We start from the raw sequence: 14849 nt of genomic DNA, 5'->3' as shown, positions 1-14849 counted from the left end.
TCGACGAGGCCGCCCTGGGCTGCTTCGGCGCCTTTTCAGTCGGCACTGGAGAGGTGGTCCGAGGGCGTTTGGTCGACTGAGCAGCGGTCGCAACCCCCTTACCACGTTCAGTCGAAGGGTCGTGGACAAGCTTCGACCGCCTTTCTGAGCGCGGTGGTACGACCTCCTCCTCCTCTTCCTCCTCATCTTCAACGTCATCTTCATCACCGTCATCATCATCATCGTCATCATCATCCTCAGCAACGTCCGAGTCCCATTCCTCCTCCTCCTGGCTCTCGCCCCCACTCGCCTCACCCTCCTCAGTCGGAGCTTGTGCCCCATTGGGCATCGAGTACAGCTCGGTGAGGGCCTGGTAGATATCAAGACAAGGATCAATCGACCAGTCGGCAGGATAAACAGAAACGAATGTGACAAGGACACAGTGGAGAGCAGAGCAAGCGTACCTTGTTTGGATCGCTGTTGTGGTCGAGTGGAGGAATCCTTCTGGCTCCGTGTGGGTTATCCTTGTTTCCGGTAACGGCTGCCATCCATCTTTCCAGAGTGACATCGTCGACTGCTTCTGGATGGACTCGAGTCTCGTCTTCAGTCCCACAGTACAACCACATGCAGTGGCTCCGGAACTGAAGGGGCTGGATGCGACGCCTAAGGACGACCTCCAGGAGATCCATGCCAGTCACTCCCTCCCGAACCAACTGCACCACGCGCTCCATCAACATCTTCACGTCAGCTTTCTCCTCCGGAACCAACTTCAGAGAGGAGGGCTTGTTCACTCGGTCCATGGTAAACTGAGGGAGTCCACTCGACTGCCCCGGCGTCGACTGGTCCTGGCAGTAGAACCAGGTCGACTGCCAGCCTCTGACTGACTCGGGAAAGGTCATGGGCGGGAAGGTACTCTTATTCCTCACCTGGATCCCCAGACCCCCACACATTTGGACGACTCGGGTTCTTTCATCGCCTGGGCTCGCCTTCTTCACGGTCTGAGAGCGACACGTGAATATATGCTTGAACAAACCCCAGTGCGGTCGACAGCCCAGGAAACCCTCACACATGGACACGAACGCGGCAAGATAGGCGATAGAATTTGGGGTAAAGTGGTGGAGCTGCGCTCCAAAGAAGTTCAAGAAGCCACGGAAGAAAATACTCGGCGGCAAAGAAAATCCACGATCAACATGGGTGGCCAAGAGCACACACTCACCCTCTTCTGGCTGGGGCTGCCACTCCTTCCCCGGAAGCCTCGCAGCTCCATGAGGGATCAAGCCCTCGTTGGCCATGTCGAGGAGATCTTTTTCTGTGATGGTCGACTGGATCCAGTCTCCTTGGACCCAGCCCTTCGGTAGGCGGGATCTGGACGAAGACCCGCCGCGGCTGGTAGATCTCCCCTTCGCCTTCTCCGACGCCGATGCCTTCTTCGCATGTTCCAGCGCCGCCGTCTTCTCCTTGGCCATGGTTGCCAGCGAGATGCGCGAGGGGAAGTTGTGCGGGGGCGAGAGCGAGCGCGCTGGACGGAGACGAAGGGAGCAGAGAGAGAGAATGCTGAGGCACAGTACAAAAATCCTCGCCGGGCGCATTTATAAGGTCCCTTCCGAGTGGATGACAGGTGGGCCTGGTCGATCTAATCATATCCAGGAACAGTTATGCAGACGGGATACGTGGCGAAGAAAGCGGCGCGGAGATCGAGGTGTCTATGTCCCGTCCCATCCGAACGCCGCGGTCCGCTCCGCTTCGCGCGCGTCCCCAAATTTCGCATCCCGCGGAATCCGCGAACAGCAGATCAGTCTGTCAGACGCGGGGTTTCCCGCGATCCGTCGCTCTGGGATCGTCGAAGCCCGAAAGATCACTCGACGAAAGAAGAGAATGGATCGAGTCGACTGAAGACAAGTTGCTCACTATCGACGAAGAGATTCTTTGGTCCAGAACAACGCACGACCAGTGTGCAAAGGTTAATCGGAAACAACATCAACTCCTTCCTCACTCGAAGCCTCAATCCATTCAGGGGCTAATGATGGGGTCATGTACATAGGGTAGGGTCATGGACCTGATCTAAGTACCTTACCCAAGGACACCCTTAGAAGAGGTCGCCTTCCAGTCGACCAACGAGGGACTCACTCGACTGACTTGAAGGACTCGACCATGAAGACTCACTCGACCACCAGAAGGTCAAGAGGCACTCTGCACTGCAACGGCCTGTAATTAAGTAGACTTTATGGTAGTAAAGACACTTTATGTGGGGCGTTATCAGTAACGCCCCGGACTTAACTCACCTTAAACCCTCTCCTACGTGGGCTGACTGGGGTCCCGGTGCACTCTATATAAGCCGCCTCCCTCCACAGGTAGAGGGTTCGGCACCTTGTAACTCATATACTCATAATCCACTCGACCGCCTCCGGGCTCCGAGACGTAGGGCTATTACTTCTTCCGAGAAGGGCCTGAACTCGTACATCCCTTGTGTTTACAACCTCTCCATAGCTAGGACCTTGCCTCTCCATACCTACCCCCCACTCTACTGTCAGGCTTAGAACCACGACAGTATCCAGATCCCGCTGTTGGTTATTGACCGTAGAGCCGTCTCGGTCATGTCTGCATGTCTCCCGAACCCGTAGGGTCTACACACTTAAGGTTCGGTGACGCTAGGGTTGTATGAATATGAGTATGCAGCAAACCGAAAGTTGTTTGGAGTCCCGGATGAGATCCCGGACGTCACGAGGAGTTCCGGAATGGTCCGGAGGTGAAGAATTATATATAGGAAGTGCTGTTTCGGCCATCGGGAGAGTTTCGGGGGTCACCGGTATTGTACCGGGACCACCGGAAGAGTCCCGGGGGTCCACCGGGTGGGGCCACCTATCCCGGAGGGCCCCGTGGGCTGAAGTGGGGAGGGGACCAGCCCCTGGTGGGCTGGTGCGCCCCCCTTGCCCCCCCCCCCCGCGCGCGCCTAGGGTTGGAAACCCTAGGGTGGGGGGGCGCCTCCACTTGCCTTGGGGGGCACTCCACCCCCCTGGCCGCCGCCCCCCTTGGGAGATTCAATCTCCAGGGCCGGCGCCCCCCCAGGGGGCCTATATAAAGGAGGGGGAGGGCGGGCAGTCGCACCCTGAAGTATTGGCGCCTCCCTCTCCCTTGCTACACCTCCTCCTCCCATAGTTGCTTGGTGAAGCCCTGCCGGAACTCTGCTGCATCCACCACCACGCCGTCGTGCTGCTGGATCTTCATCAACCTCTCCTTCCCCTCTTGCTGGATCAAGAAGGAGGAGACGTCACGCTGACTGTACGTGTGTTGAGTGCGGAGGTGCCGTCCGTTCGGCGCTAGGATCTCCGGTGATTTGGATCACGACGAGAACGACTCCCTCAACCCCGATCTCTTGAACGCTTCCGCACGCGATCTACAAGGGTATGTAGATGCATCTCTCTCTCTTGTTGCGAGATGAACTCATAGATTGATCTTGGTGAACGTAGAAAATTTTTATTTTATGCAACGTTCCCCAACAGTGGTATCAGAGCCAGGTTTATGCGTAGTTCTCTATTGCATGAGTAGAACACAAATCTGTTGTGGGTGTAGATCTTGTCAACTTGCTTGCCACTACTAGTCTTATTTTGCTTCAGCGGTATTGTAGGATGAAGCGGCCCGGACCGACCTTACACGTACGCTTACGTGAGACAGGTTCCACCGACTGACATGCACTAGTTGCATAAGGTGGCTAGTGGGTGTCTATCTCTCCCACTTTAGTTGGAGCGGATTCGATGAAAAGGGTCCTTGTCGGTGTCAAAACCGGCGGATCTCGGGTAGGGGGTCCCGAACTGTGCGTCTAGGAAGATGGTAACAGGAGACAAGGGACACGATGTTTTACCCAGGTTCGGGCCCTCTTGATGGAGGTAAAACCCTACGTCGTGCTTGATTAATATTGATGATGTGTGTTACAAGAGTAAATCTACCACGAGATCAAGGAGGCTAAACCCTAGAAGCTAGCCTATGGTATGATTGTTGTTCGTCCTACGGACTAAAGCCATCCGGTTTATATAGACACCGGAGAGGGCTAGGGTTACACAGAGTCGGTTACAATGGTAGGAGATCTACATATCCGCATCGCCAAGCTTGCCTTCCACGCCAAGGAAAGTCCCATCCGGACACGGGACGAAGTATTCAATCTTGTATCTTCATAGTCTTGGAGTCCGGCCGATGATGATAGTTCGGCTATCCGGACACCCCCTAGTCCAGGACTCCCTTAGTAGCCCCTGAACTAGGCTTTAATGACGACGAGTCCGGCGCGCATATTGTCTTCGGCATTGCAAGGCGGGTTCCTCCTCCGAATAATTTATAGAAGATTGTGAACACCAGGATAGTGCCCGGCTCTGCAAAATAATTTCCACATACCACCGTAGAGAGAATAATATTTACACAAGTTCAATCTGCTGACGTATTTCGTGGCATGACATCACACCACTACCAAGGCTTTACTCGAATTGTTTTTATTGTACCACCTTAGCGCGTTTAGCGAAGCAGTTTCCTTGGCACGTCTTGTCGAAGCAGAGATCGTGTTCCCCTTATTCCGGGATTCCCATCAATACGGACATGGGTAACCCAACCGCGCCATTGATTGCGGCGCTTGGGGGATAAGCGAGTTTTATTAGGCCGGTGGGGACGCATGTTTGTGTCCGCCCATATAAGGGGATAAAGATCCAACCCTTTTACCTGCGCCTTCTTCCTCCTTGGCTTATCCATCTCTGCGAACTCGAGCTCCAGCGCCCAAGTCCGCACATCTCACCTCAATCTCCTCCAACTATGTCCGGAGCGGGAGGTAACTGGATGGCCTCCTCCATCACGGAGGGGCAGATCCAGAAGCTGCGTAGCGTCGGATATTTGTCCAGCAACATCACGCACCGGCTCCCCGACGAGGGAGAGCTCATCCCCACCCCTAGGCCCCATGAGAGGGTAGTATTTCTTCCCCATTTCCTCCACGGACTGGACTTCCCACTCCATCCCTTTGTCCGGGGGCTCATGTTCTACTACGGCCTGGATTTCCATGATCTGGCCCCAAATTTCATCCTCAACATCTCGGCGTTTATCGTCGTGTGTGAGGCCTTCCTCTGCATCCAGCCCCACTTCGGCTTGTGGCTCAAGACCTTCAGTGTCAAGTCGAAGGTTGTGAAGGGCAGCCAAGCGGAGTGCGGAGGCACCATGGTGGGCAGGATGTCCCGCGTTACTTGGCTTGAGGGCACTTTCGTGGAAACCATCAAGGGGTGGCAATCGGGGTGGTTCTACATCACTGAGCCGCGTGACCCTGAATGGGCAGCGGCCCCCGAATTCAAATCTGGCATCCCCACACGGCTCACCTCCTGGAAAGAGAGCGGCCGGACTTGGGATGATCCGGAGGAGCTGACCGGACTCCAAGCCTGCATCCAAAAGCTAGTGGACAAGAAGCTCAAGCTCGTCAACGTAGTCCAGGTCATGCTCATTCGCCAGATTCTCCCGTACCAACGACGGGGCTTCAACATGTGGGAGTTCGATCCGGCGCAGCACCAGACTTTGAGCGGGCTCTTCGACACTACGTACGAAGATGTCTGGAAGGTGCTGTTCAAGGGTGCCGAGGCTCCCGCATCCGCTACCGAAGATCGCGGATTCAGCTCGCAGCGTCTGGCTGACGAGGTAAGTGATTTTGTCCTTTACGGGACGTTTGCTTTCCATAGTTTGACTCTATGCGGGATCTAAACTCCCTTTCCTTTGACAGGGCTGGCTGATGAAGGCCGAACAGACTATCTGTCCGGCCCCATTACCAGAGGATCCAACGGACGCCCGTCTAACGGGGCTGCTGGCTCCGGCACCCCACGTGGTGCCGGAGAAGAAGGCCAAGAAGAAGGCCACGGGCACTCAGAAGAGTTCCCATTTTCAGGTGTTATCAGATGACGACTCCGAGGCCGACTCATCTCACAAAGGTGAGGAGGAGAAGAAAGCCTCTCCCCCAGCAGGGGGAGGGAGGAAAAGGAAGGCCTCCCCAACGAGGGAGGCCGAAGGGTCCAAGAAGGGAAATACTCTTTCCCCGGACTGCTCTGCCAACGCCACTGACGACGACGAGGACTGGCCTCCAAGGGCCAAGCCCCTGGCGAGATCGTAAGTATCCGGACTCCCGAATAACTTCATGGTTTTTCTTTTTTGCCACGCAATGTCTTGCTAATGCCGCATACAACCCTGTAGTTCGCCCAAGGATGATCTTCCCGCTTCATCGAGCGGGTCCTTAGGTGCGTCGGATATGGATTCTCTTCCGACCGCCTCCACCCCCCGTGACGCGGAGGATGCCGAGGTGGGATCCCGGGAAGGGACCCACCAGGAGGAGGAGGCCCCGGAGGTGTCGCAGGACAACCTCCTGGACTTCTCACCAGACTCGGCCCCGGAACCCATAGTGGCTCCGGAGTCCGGCGGGCGGCCCCTTCGTAAGAAGGGCAAGACCGTGACGCCGGCAGCCTCCGTCCAACCGGAGGCGCCGGATAGCTTGCTGGAGGCGCTCAACGGTGCCTCCATCGAAGAGGAACACCGCACTATCATGAGTGCGGTGATTCAGAAGGTTCAGCTCGCCAAGAGCGGGCTGACCGAAGCCTGCAGCAGCCTTCTAACAGGCTTTGAGGTAAGAATTTTGATGTATGTAAAATAGTACCGCATAGACTGTAGCCCCTGATGCTCGGTTCGGTGTTCGGAAAGAAAAGCCGGACTGAGGATCTAAAAAGATATATGCAGGAGTCATAAAAATATGTCAATATGGGATTACAGGCTGCGCTGCTGACCTCTGCCGCATTGACTGCGGAGGTCAATGCTTTGAAGCAAAGCCTCGAGCGGTCCGAGAACAAGCTCGGCCGTGCCAAGAAGCAGCTCGAGGATAAGAAAGGTGAGTAACACCTTATTAAAATTGTACCTTACAAAAAAGGATTTTGGTTGCAAGAAGAATGACAAGGATAACATGGGTATTGCAGGGGCCACTAACGAGGTGGCGACCCTGAAGGAGGCAGTGGCCGCGGCCGAACATAATGTGGCCGCGGAGCGTACCGAGCGAGAGAAGCAGGAGGTGCGGGTGGCGGAGGTACAGCAAGAGCTCCAGGATCTCGTGAAAAAACATGAGAGCCTGGAGCGTGACTCGAAGACTCGAGAGTCTGAGCTTGCAACTGCTCTTGAGAGTGCCAAAGCCGCTAAGGCCGAAGCCTATAAAGCCCTCCAAGAAATCTAGGCGTTGAAGAAAATAGCAGTGGGTAAGGCATTTTTCATGCAAAGTAAGCATGTAAGTGTTAATTACCTGTTGCTTACCCGAATTCGGAGCTCTCCAGGAGCGTTCGCAGATCTTCCTCGCAGCGTGTCCGATGCTGTCGCGTTCTACCAGGCCGAGGAGGGGAGCTCGACAGAGAAGGTCTTCTGGTCTCAGTATGCTGAGGCCGGACATCCGGTGCCCCTTAGCGACCAGCGGAAGCAGCTGGTCGAGCTCCACAAGGCGGCCGAACAGGCCATGAAGGGCCTCATAGTTCAGCTGTGGCCTAAGGAGGCCATGCCTGGGAGCTACTTCGGCCTGGTGCGGCGGCTGGTGGATGCGTGCCCGTGGGTTGAAGTCATCAAGCACTCTGCCTGTATTGAAGGTGCCCGTCGGGCCCTTGCCCGCGCAAAGGTGCACTGGGGCAAGATGGATGCCCAGAAGCTTGTGACGGACCCGCCACCGTAGGGCAAGGTGCACCGCATGCCCGAGATGTATTATAAGAGTGTCCTGAAGGGTGCCCACACTATTGCGGGTGAGTGCTCCAAAGATGTAATATTTGAGTAGACTCGCATTTTGTTATCCTGTGAGCTGAAAACTTAGTTCATATGCGCTAAGCAACGCTTGTTAATTTAAAATATTACCTTTTGTGCGGCTATTTATCAAATCTGAGAGATGGCAAGTCGTCGGCTTCAGCCCCCATGCCACGAGTGCTGGGGTGTTCGGGATAAACTTGAGCACTCTTGTTCCCATTTTGGGGTCCATCTAGGGAGGCGCTCAACACAACGAACAAGGCAACCGGACTTATAATGCTTGAACACTCTCACTTAGCCATAGAATTCTATAATTTTAAATTTCGGCGAAGCCCCTAGTCTTCGGAAGGCCGAATTTGGGGCGCTATCCACGCCTAGGCCGGATAAAAGCCGGCTCCTCGCTCTAAGTGGCATAAGTCTTTAGGGACTCGCAAAAAACTTCTCGAACAGCGACCAGCTCTCGCCTCATCATGACGGTCAGTTTTAGCTTTCTCCACTGAGGCGCTCGCCCAGCTCAACTGGGGCACAATCGCAGTGGTTCTCCCAGTGCTACCTTATCCGATACAACGGAATGTAAGGTACCAAAACATGGGAGTCGGGCAAACCCAACTATTGACCCAAGACATGATTCGTAGCCGATGCATATAATGTTATAAGTTCGGCGTGCCGCACTTGTGAAAGTGTTCGGACTTATCACACCATGATGCGGGAAACATAAGCCCCTGGTGTATTTAGCCGTACCAAAATGTACAGATGCAACATGTCATAAATGAACATATGTATAAGAAAGAAATGCAATCGGAAGCAAAAGGGTGTTGCATTACTTATTCAAGAAAAACTGCTGTAAATGCAGAACGATGCAAACGGTGCGATAAGCAAGTGGTGGGACTATTAAACATCTCCCCCTCCAGGGGTAAGCTGCGGAATGGTGCATAAAACAGATTTAATGCTCGTAATGGAGACCACCTGGATATTCGTTGTAGCCTTTCTCCTTCCCTTGCTGTTGCATCATGATTTCGGCAGGTCTACTGCCGGACAGGGCCTCTGGCGAACGGAGTCCTGTGGGTAATAAAAAAGAAAAAAAAGAAAAAAAGAATGACACACTTGAGAGCCCCTGGTGTGGTTGAGCCGCAGTCTGGGCCTATCGTGGTCATGCCCCTCTCCCCATGCCCATGGTATCTTCAGAGCATAATGGTGTATGCGAAGGACCTGTCTTGACGTTTTACAGGGGCTGGGGTTGGGGCCGCACTGCTACACGTGCTCGGAACGTGCCAGGTGGTCTTGTTGTAGGTTACTTCGGGCACGTTTAGCCGTGTCCGGTCGCTTAACGGGCGGACTCGAGAATTGCCTTAAGAGGCTGCACTGTACTTCTGCCGCGAGAGCCGCTGTGTGTTCCTCCGTTCGGAGAGAGCATTCAGTGTTTTCGTTGACTGTAATGACACCTCGAGGGCCTGGCATCTTGAGCTTGAGGTATGTGTAGTGCGGCACCGCGTTGAACTTTGCGAACGCGGTACGTCCGAGCAGAGCATGATAGCCGCTGCGGAACGGAACTATGTCGAAGATTAACTCCTCGCTTCGGAAGTTATCCGGGGATCCGAAGACCACTTCCAGTGTAACTGAGCCTGTACAATTGGCTTCTACACCTGGTATGACACCTTTAAAGGTCGTCTTGGTAGGTTTAATCCTTGAGGGGTCTATGCCCATTTTGCGCAATGTATCCTGATAAAGCAGATTCAGGCTGCTGCCGCCGTCCATCAGGACTCTGGTGAGGTGAAATCCATCGATGATTGGGTCTAAAACCAATGCGGCGAATCCTCCATGGTGGATGCTGGTGGGGTGGTCCCTTCGGTCAAAAGTGATCGGGCAGGAGGACCATGGATTGAACTTCGGGGCAACTGGCTCCATCGCGTATACATCCCTGAGTGCACGCTTCCGCTCCCTTTTGGGTATGTGCGTTGCGTATATCATGTTCACCGTCCGCACCTGTGGGGGAAACCCTTCTGTCCTCTATTGTTCGGCGGTCGGGTCTCTTCCTCGTCATCGCTATGCAGCCCCTTGTCATTGTTTTCGGCAATTAACTTGCTTGCCTGCTTGAATACCCAACAGTCCCTGTTGGTGTGATTGGCTGGCTTTTCGGGGGTGCCGTGTATCTGGCACGAGCGGTCGAGTATTCGGTCCAAATTGGACGGACCCAGAGTAGTTCTTTTGAATGCCTTTTTCCGCTGACCGGGTTTAGAGCCTCTGAATCCGGCATTAACTGCCGTATCTTCACTATTATCGCCGTTAATGCGGTGGTTGTTTTTGTTGTGACGCGACCTGCCATTACGGTCCTTGATATCCGGACTGCCAGAATTTTTGTTGAGGTTGTTGCTGCGTGCTAGCTAGCTGTCCTCACCCGCACAGAAGCGGGTCATGAGTGATGTGAGGGCTGACATGGATTTCGGCTTTTCCTGTCCCAGGTGCCGGGCAAGCCACTCGTCGCGGATGTTATGCTTGAAGGCCGCGAGGGGCTCCGCATCCGGACAGTCGACGATTTGGTTTTTCTTGATTAAGAACCATGTCCAGAATTGTCTGGCCGATTCGTCTGGCTGCTGAATTATGTGGCTTAGGTCATCGGCGTCTGGTGGTCGCACATACGTGCCTTGGAAGTTATCGAGGAATGCGGCTTCCAGGTCTTCCCAACTCCCGACTGACTCTGTTGGCAAGCTGTTAAGCCAATGCCGGGCTGGTCCTTTAAGTTTGAGTGGGAGATATTTGATGGCGTGAAGATCGTCACCGCGGGCCATGTGGATGTGGAGGAGATAGTCTTTGATGCAAACCGCAGGGTCTGTTGTGCCATCGTAAGATTCAATATTCACGGGTTTAAACCCTTTGGGGATTTGATGATCCATTACTTCGTCTGTGAAGCATAGTGGGTGTGCGGCGCCTCTGTACTGGGCGATATCACGACGGAGCTCAAAAGAGCTTTGTCTATTTTGTTCGGCCCGGCCGGACTTACTGTGTCCGGCACGACGGTTATCGTCATGTATCATGGGGCGCCCACGCGATCCATAGATCGATCTTGATTGCCTTGCCTTATCCTCCAATATATCTCGCAAGTCCGGAGCGTTCCCCTGTGGCCTTGTGCTTTTCAAGCGATGCCGGGGTACGGTTCTAGTGTAGGGCCTAGGGGCCTCTCTGTCGCGACCACGGGATGGTCGGTCAGCCGTATTGTCTGCTGGTGATGCAGGTTCATACGCCTCCTCCTCTAATCGGGGGAGCAGCTTGCGTTTCGGGTAGCTTTTGGAGGGGCGTTCGAGCTCATGCTCTTCGGCCACGAGGACTTCAGTCCATCTGTCGGCTAGCAGATCTTGATCAGCTCTAAGCTGTTGCTGCTTTTTCTTGAGGCTGTTTGCCGTGGCCATAAGCCTGCGTTTAAAACGCTCTTGTTCGACGGGATCCTCAGGCACGACGAATTCGTCATCGTCGAGGCTTGCCTCGTCTCCGAAGGGAGGCATATAATCCTCTACCTCTTCTTCTGCCGCTCTCTCATGAGGGCTGGCGTCTCCGTCCTCCTGCGCTGAATCTTGCTGGAGTGGGTTGTCTTCGGCACTATCCGGTGTGTTATTATCTCCGGTGTCGGAATCTTCATTCTTGCTGTGGCGGGATTTAGAGCGGCGCCGCTGACGCCGGCGCTTGGGCTGTTTCTTGGAGGTGTCATCCTCCGCTGTTCCTTCGCCATTCCCATCCTTTGGGATATCCACCATGTATATGTCATATGATGAGGTAGCTTTCCAGTGCCCGGTAGGCGCTGGTTCTTGGTCGTCTCCGGCATCGTCATCCATACCGTCGATATCTTCGGAGTCGTAGTCTAGCATGTCGGTTAGATCGTCGACAGTGGCTACTAAGTGGGTGGTGGGTGGGCTTTGAATTTCTTCGTCGTCCGCATCCCAACCGTCCTGACCGCAGTCCGGCCAGGGCTCTCCTGATAACAAGAGACACTTTAGCGAACTCAAGATGTCGCCGAAAGGTGAGTGTTGAAAGATGTCCGCTGCGGTGAACTCCATGACCGGCGCCCGATCGGACTCGATTGGAGGGGGCGCGGGAGGTTTCGAGTCCGACAAGGAGTCCGGCACCTCGGAGTCACGAGCTTCATGAGGGACAAGGTCAGTGTTCGGCTCTATCGCCGTAGAGGTTGCAGCCCCCGAGGCGGTGTCTAGCCATCCGTCCTCGATCTGCGCAGCCGGCTCCGAATTGAAGATCGGAGCGGGCTCGAGTGCGGCCTCCAGGGTACTATCCGGCTGCAGAGCTAAATCATGCCCGTCGTGACCGTGCGGCGCGCTTGGCTGTGGCTCGAATCCATCGAAGACCAAGTCCCCGCGGACATCAGCTGTGAAGTTCAAACTTCCAAATCTGACCTGACGGCCAGGGGCGTAGCTTTCGATCTGCTCCAGGTGGCCAAGCGAATTGGCCCGCAGTGCAAAGCCGCCGAATACGAAGATCTGTCAGGGGAGGAAGGTCTCACCCTGGACTGCGTCGTTGATGATGATCGAAGAAGCCATCGAGCCTATCGGTGACGACACAGAGGAACTCTCAATGAAAGCACCAATGTCGGTGTCAAAACCGGCGGATCTCGGGTAGGGGGTCCCAAACTGTGCATCTAGGCAGATGGTAACAGGAGACAAGGGACACGATGTTTTACCCAGGTTCGGGCCCTCTTGATGGAGGTAAAACCCTACGTCATGCTTGATTAATATTGATGATGTGTGTTACAAGAGTAAATCTACCACGAGATCAAGGAGGCTAAACCCTAGAAGCTAGCCTATGGTATGATTGTTGTTCGTCCTACGGACTAAAGCCATCCGGTTTATATAGACACCGGAGAGGGCTAGGGTTACACAGAGTCGGTTACAGTGGTAGGAGATCTACATATCCGCATTGCCAAGCTTGCCTTCCATGCCAAGGAAAGTCCCATCCGGACACGGGACGAAGTCTTCAATCTTGTATCTTCATAGTCTTGGAGTCCGGCCGATGATGATAGTTCGGCTATCCGGACACCCCCTAGTCCAGGACTCCCTCAGTCCTTATGAAGGGTAAATAGAAGTTGACAAAATCATGTTGTGGTTATTCGTAGGTAAGAAAACGTTCTTGCTACAACCCAATTGCAGCCACGTAAAAGATGCAACAACAATTAGAGGACGTCTAACTTGTTTTTGCAGCAATTGCTATGTGATGTGATATGGCCAAAAGTTGTGATGAATGATGAATGATATATTGTGATGTATGAGATCATGTTCTTGTAATAGGAATCACGACTTGCATGTCGATGAGTATGACAAACGGCAGGAGCCATAGGAGTTGTCTTAATTATTGTATGACTTGTGTGTCAATGATTTAACGCCATGTAATTACTTTACTTTATTGCTAAACCGTTAGCCATAGTAGGAGAAGTAATAGTTGGCGAGCAACTTCATGGAGACACGATGATGGAGATCATGATGATGGAGATCATGGTGTCATGCCGGTGACGAAGATGATCATGGAGCCCCGAAGATGGAGATCAAAGGAGCTATATGATATTGGCCATATCATGTCACTACTATATAATTGCATGTGATGTTTATTATGTTTATGCATCTTGTTTACTTAGAACGAAGGTAGTAAATAAGATGATCCCTTATAATAATTTCAAGAAAGTGTTCCCCCTAACTGTGCGCCGTTGCTAAAGTTCGTCGTTTCGAAGCACCATGTGATGATCGGGTGTGATAGATCCTTACGTTCACATACAATGGGTGTAAGACAGTTTTACACATGCAAAAACACTTAGGGTTAACTTGACGAGCCTAGCATGTACAGACATGGCCTCGGAACACAGAGACCGAAAGGTCGAACATGAGTCGTATGGAAGATACGATCAACATGGAGATGTTCACCGATGATGACTAGTCCGTCTCACGTGATGATCGGACACGACCTAGTCGACTCGGATCGTGTAACACTTAGATGACTAGAGGGATGTCTAATCTGAGTGGGAGTTCATTAAATAATTTGATTAGATGAACTTAATTATCATGAACTTAGTCTAAAATCTTTGCAAAATATGTCTTGTAGATCAAATGGCCAACGCTCATGTCAACATGAACTTCAACGCGTTCCTAGAGAAAACCAAGCTAAAAGATGATGGCAGCAACTATTCGGACTGGGTCCGGAACCTGAGGATCATCCTCATAGCTGCCAAGAAAGCATATTCCTAGAAGGACCGCTAGGTGAAGCACCCATCCCAGAGAACCAAGATGTTATGAACGCTTGGCAGTCACGTGCTGATGATTACTCCCTCGTTCAGTGCGGCATGCTTTACAGCTTAGAACCGGGGCTCCAAAAGCGTTTTGAGCGACACAGAGCATATGAGATGTTTGAGGAGCTGAAAATGGTTTTCCAAGCTCATGCCTGGGTCGAGAGATATGAAGTCTCCGACAAGTTCTATAGTTGTAAGATGGAGGAAAATAGTTCTGTCAGTGAGCACATACTCAAAATGTCTGGGTTGCACAACCGCCTGTCCCAGCTGGACATTAACCTCCCGGACAAGGCGGTCATTGACAGAATCCTTCAGTCGCTCCCACCGAGCTACAAGAGCTTTGTTATGAACTACAATATGCAGGGGATGGTGAAAACTATTCCTGAAGTATTTTCAATGCTGAAGTCAGCTGAGGTAGAAATCAAGAAAAACATCAAGTGTTGATGGTCAATAAAACCACCAAGTTCAAGAAGGGCAAGGGTAAGAAGAACTCCAAGAAGGATGGCAAAGATGTTGCCGCACCCGGTAAGCCAGTTGCCGGGAAGAAGTCAATGAATGGACCCAAGCCTGAGACTGAGTGCTTTTATTGCAAAGGGAAGGGTCACTGGAAGCGGAACTGCCCCAAATAATTAGCGGACAAGAAGGCTAGCAACACATAAGGTATATGTGATATACATGTAATTGATGTGTACCTTACCAGTACTCGTAGTAACTCCTGGGTATTTGATACCGGTGCCATTGCTCATATTTGTAACTCACAGCAGGAGCTGCGGAATAAGCGGAGACTGGCGAAGGACGAGGTGACGATGCGCGTCGGGAATGGTTC

Source organism: Triticum dicoccoides, chromosome 4B (genome assembly GCF_002162155.2).
Source record: "Triticum dicoccoides isolate Atlit2015 ecotype Zavitan chromosome 4B, WEW_v2.0, whole genome shotgun sequence".
In the NCBI taxonomy this organism is placed as follows: Eukaryota; Viridiplantae; Streptophyta; class Magnoliopsida; order Poales; family Poaceae; genus Triticum; species Triticum dicoccoides.
This window is presented reverse-complemented; position numbering follows the sequence as displayed.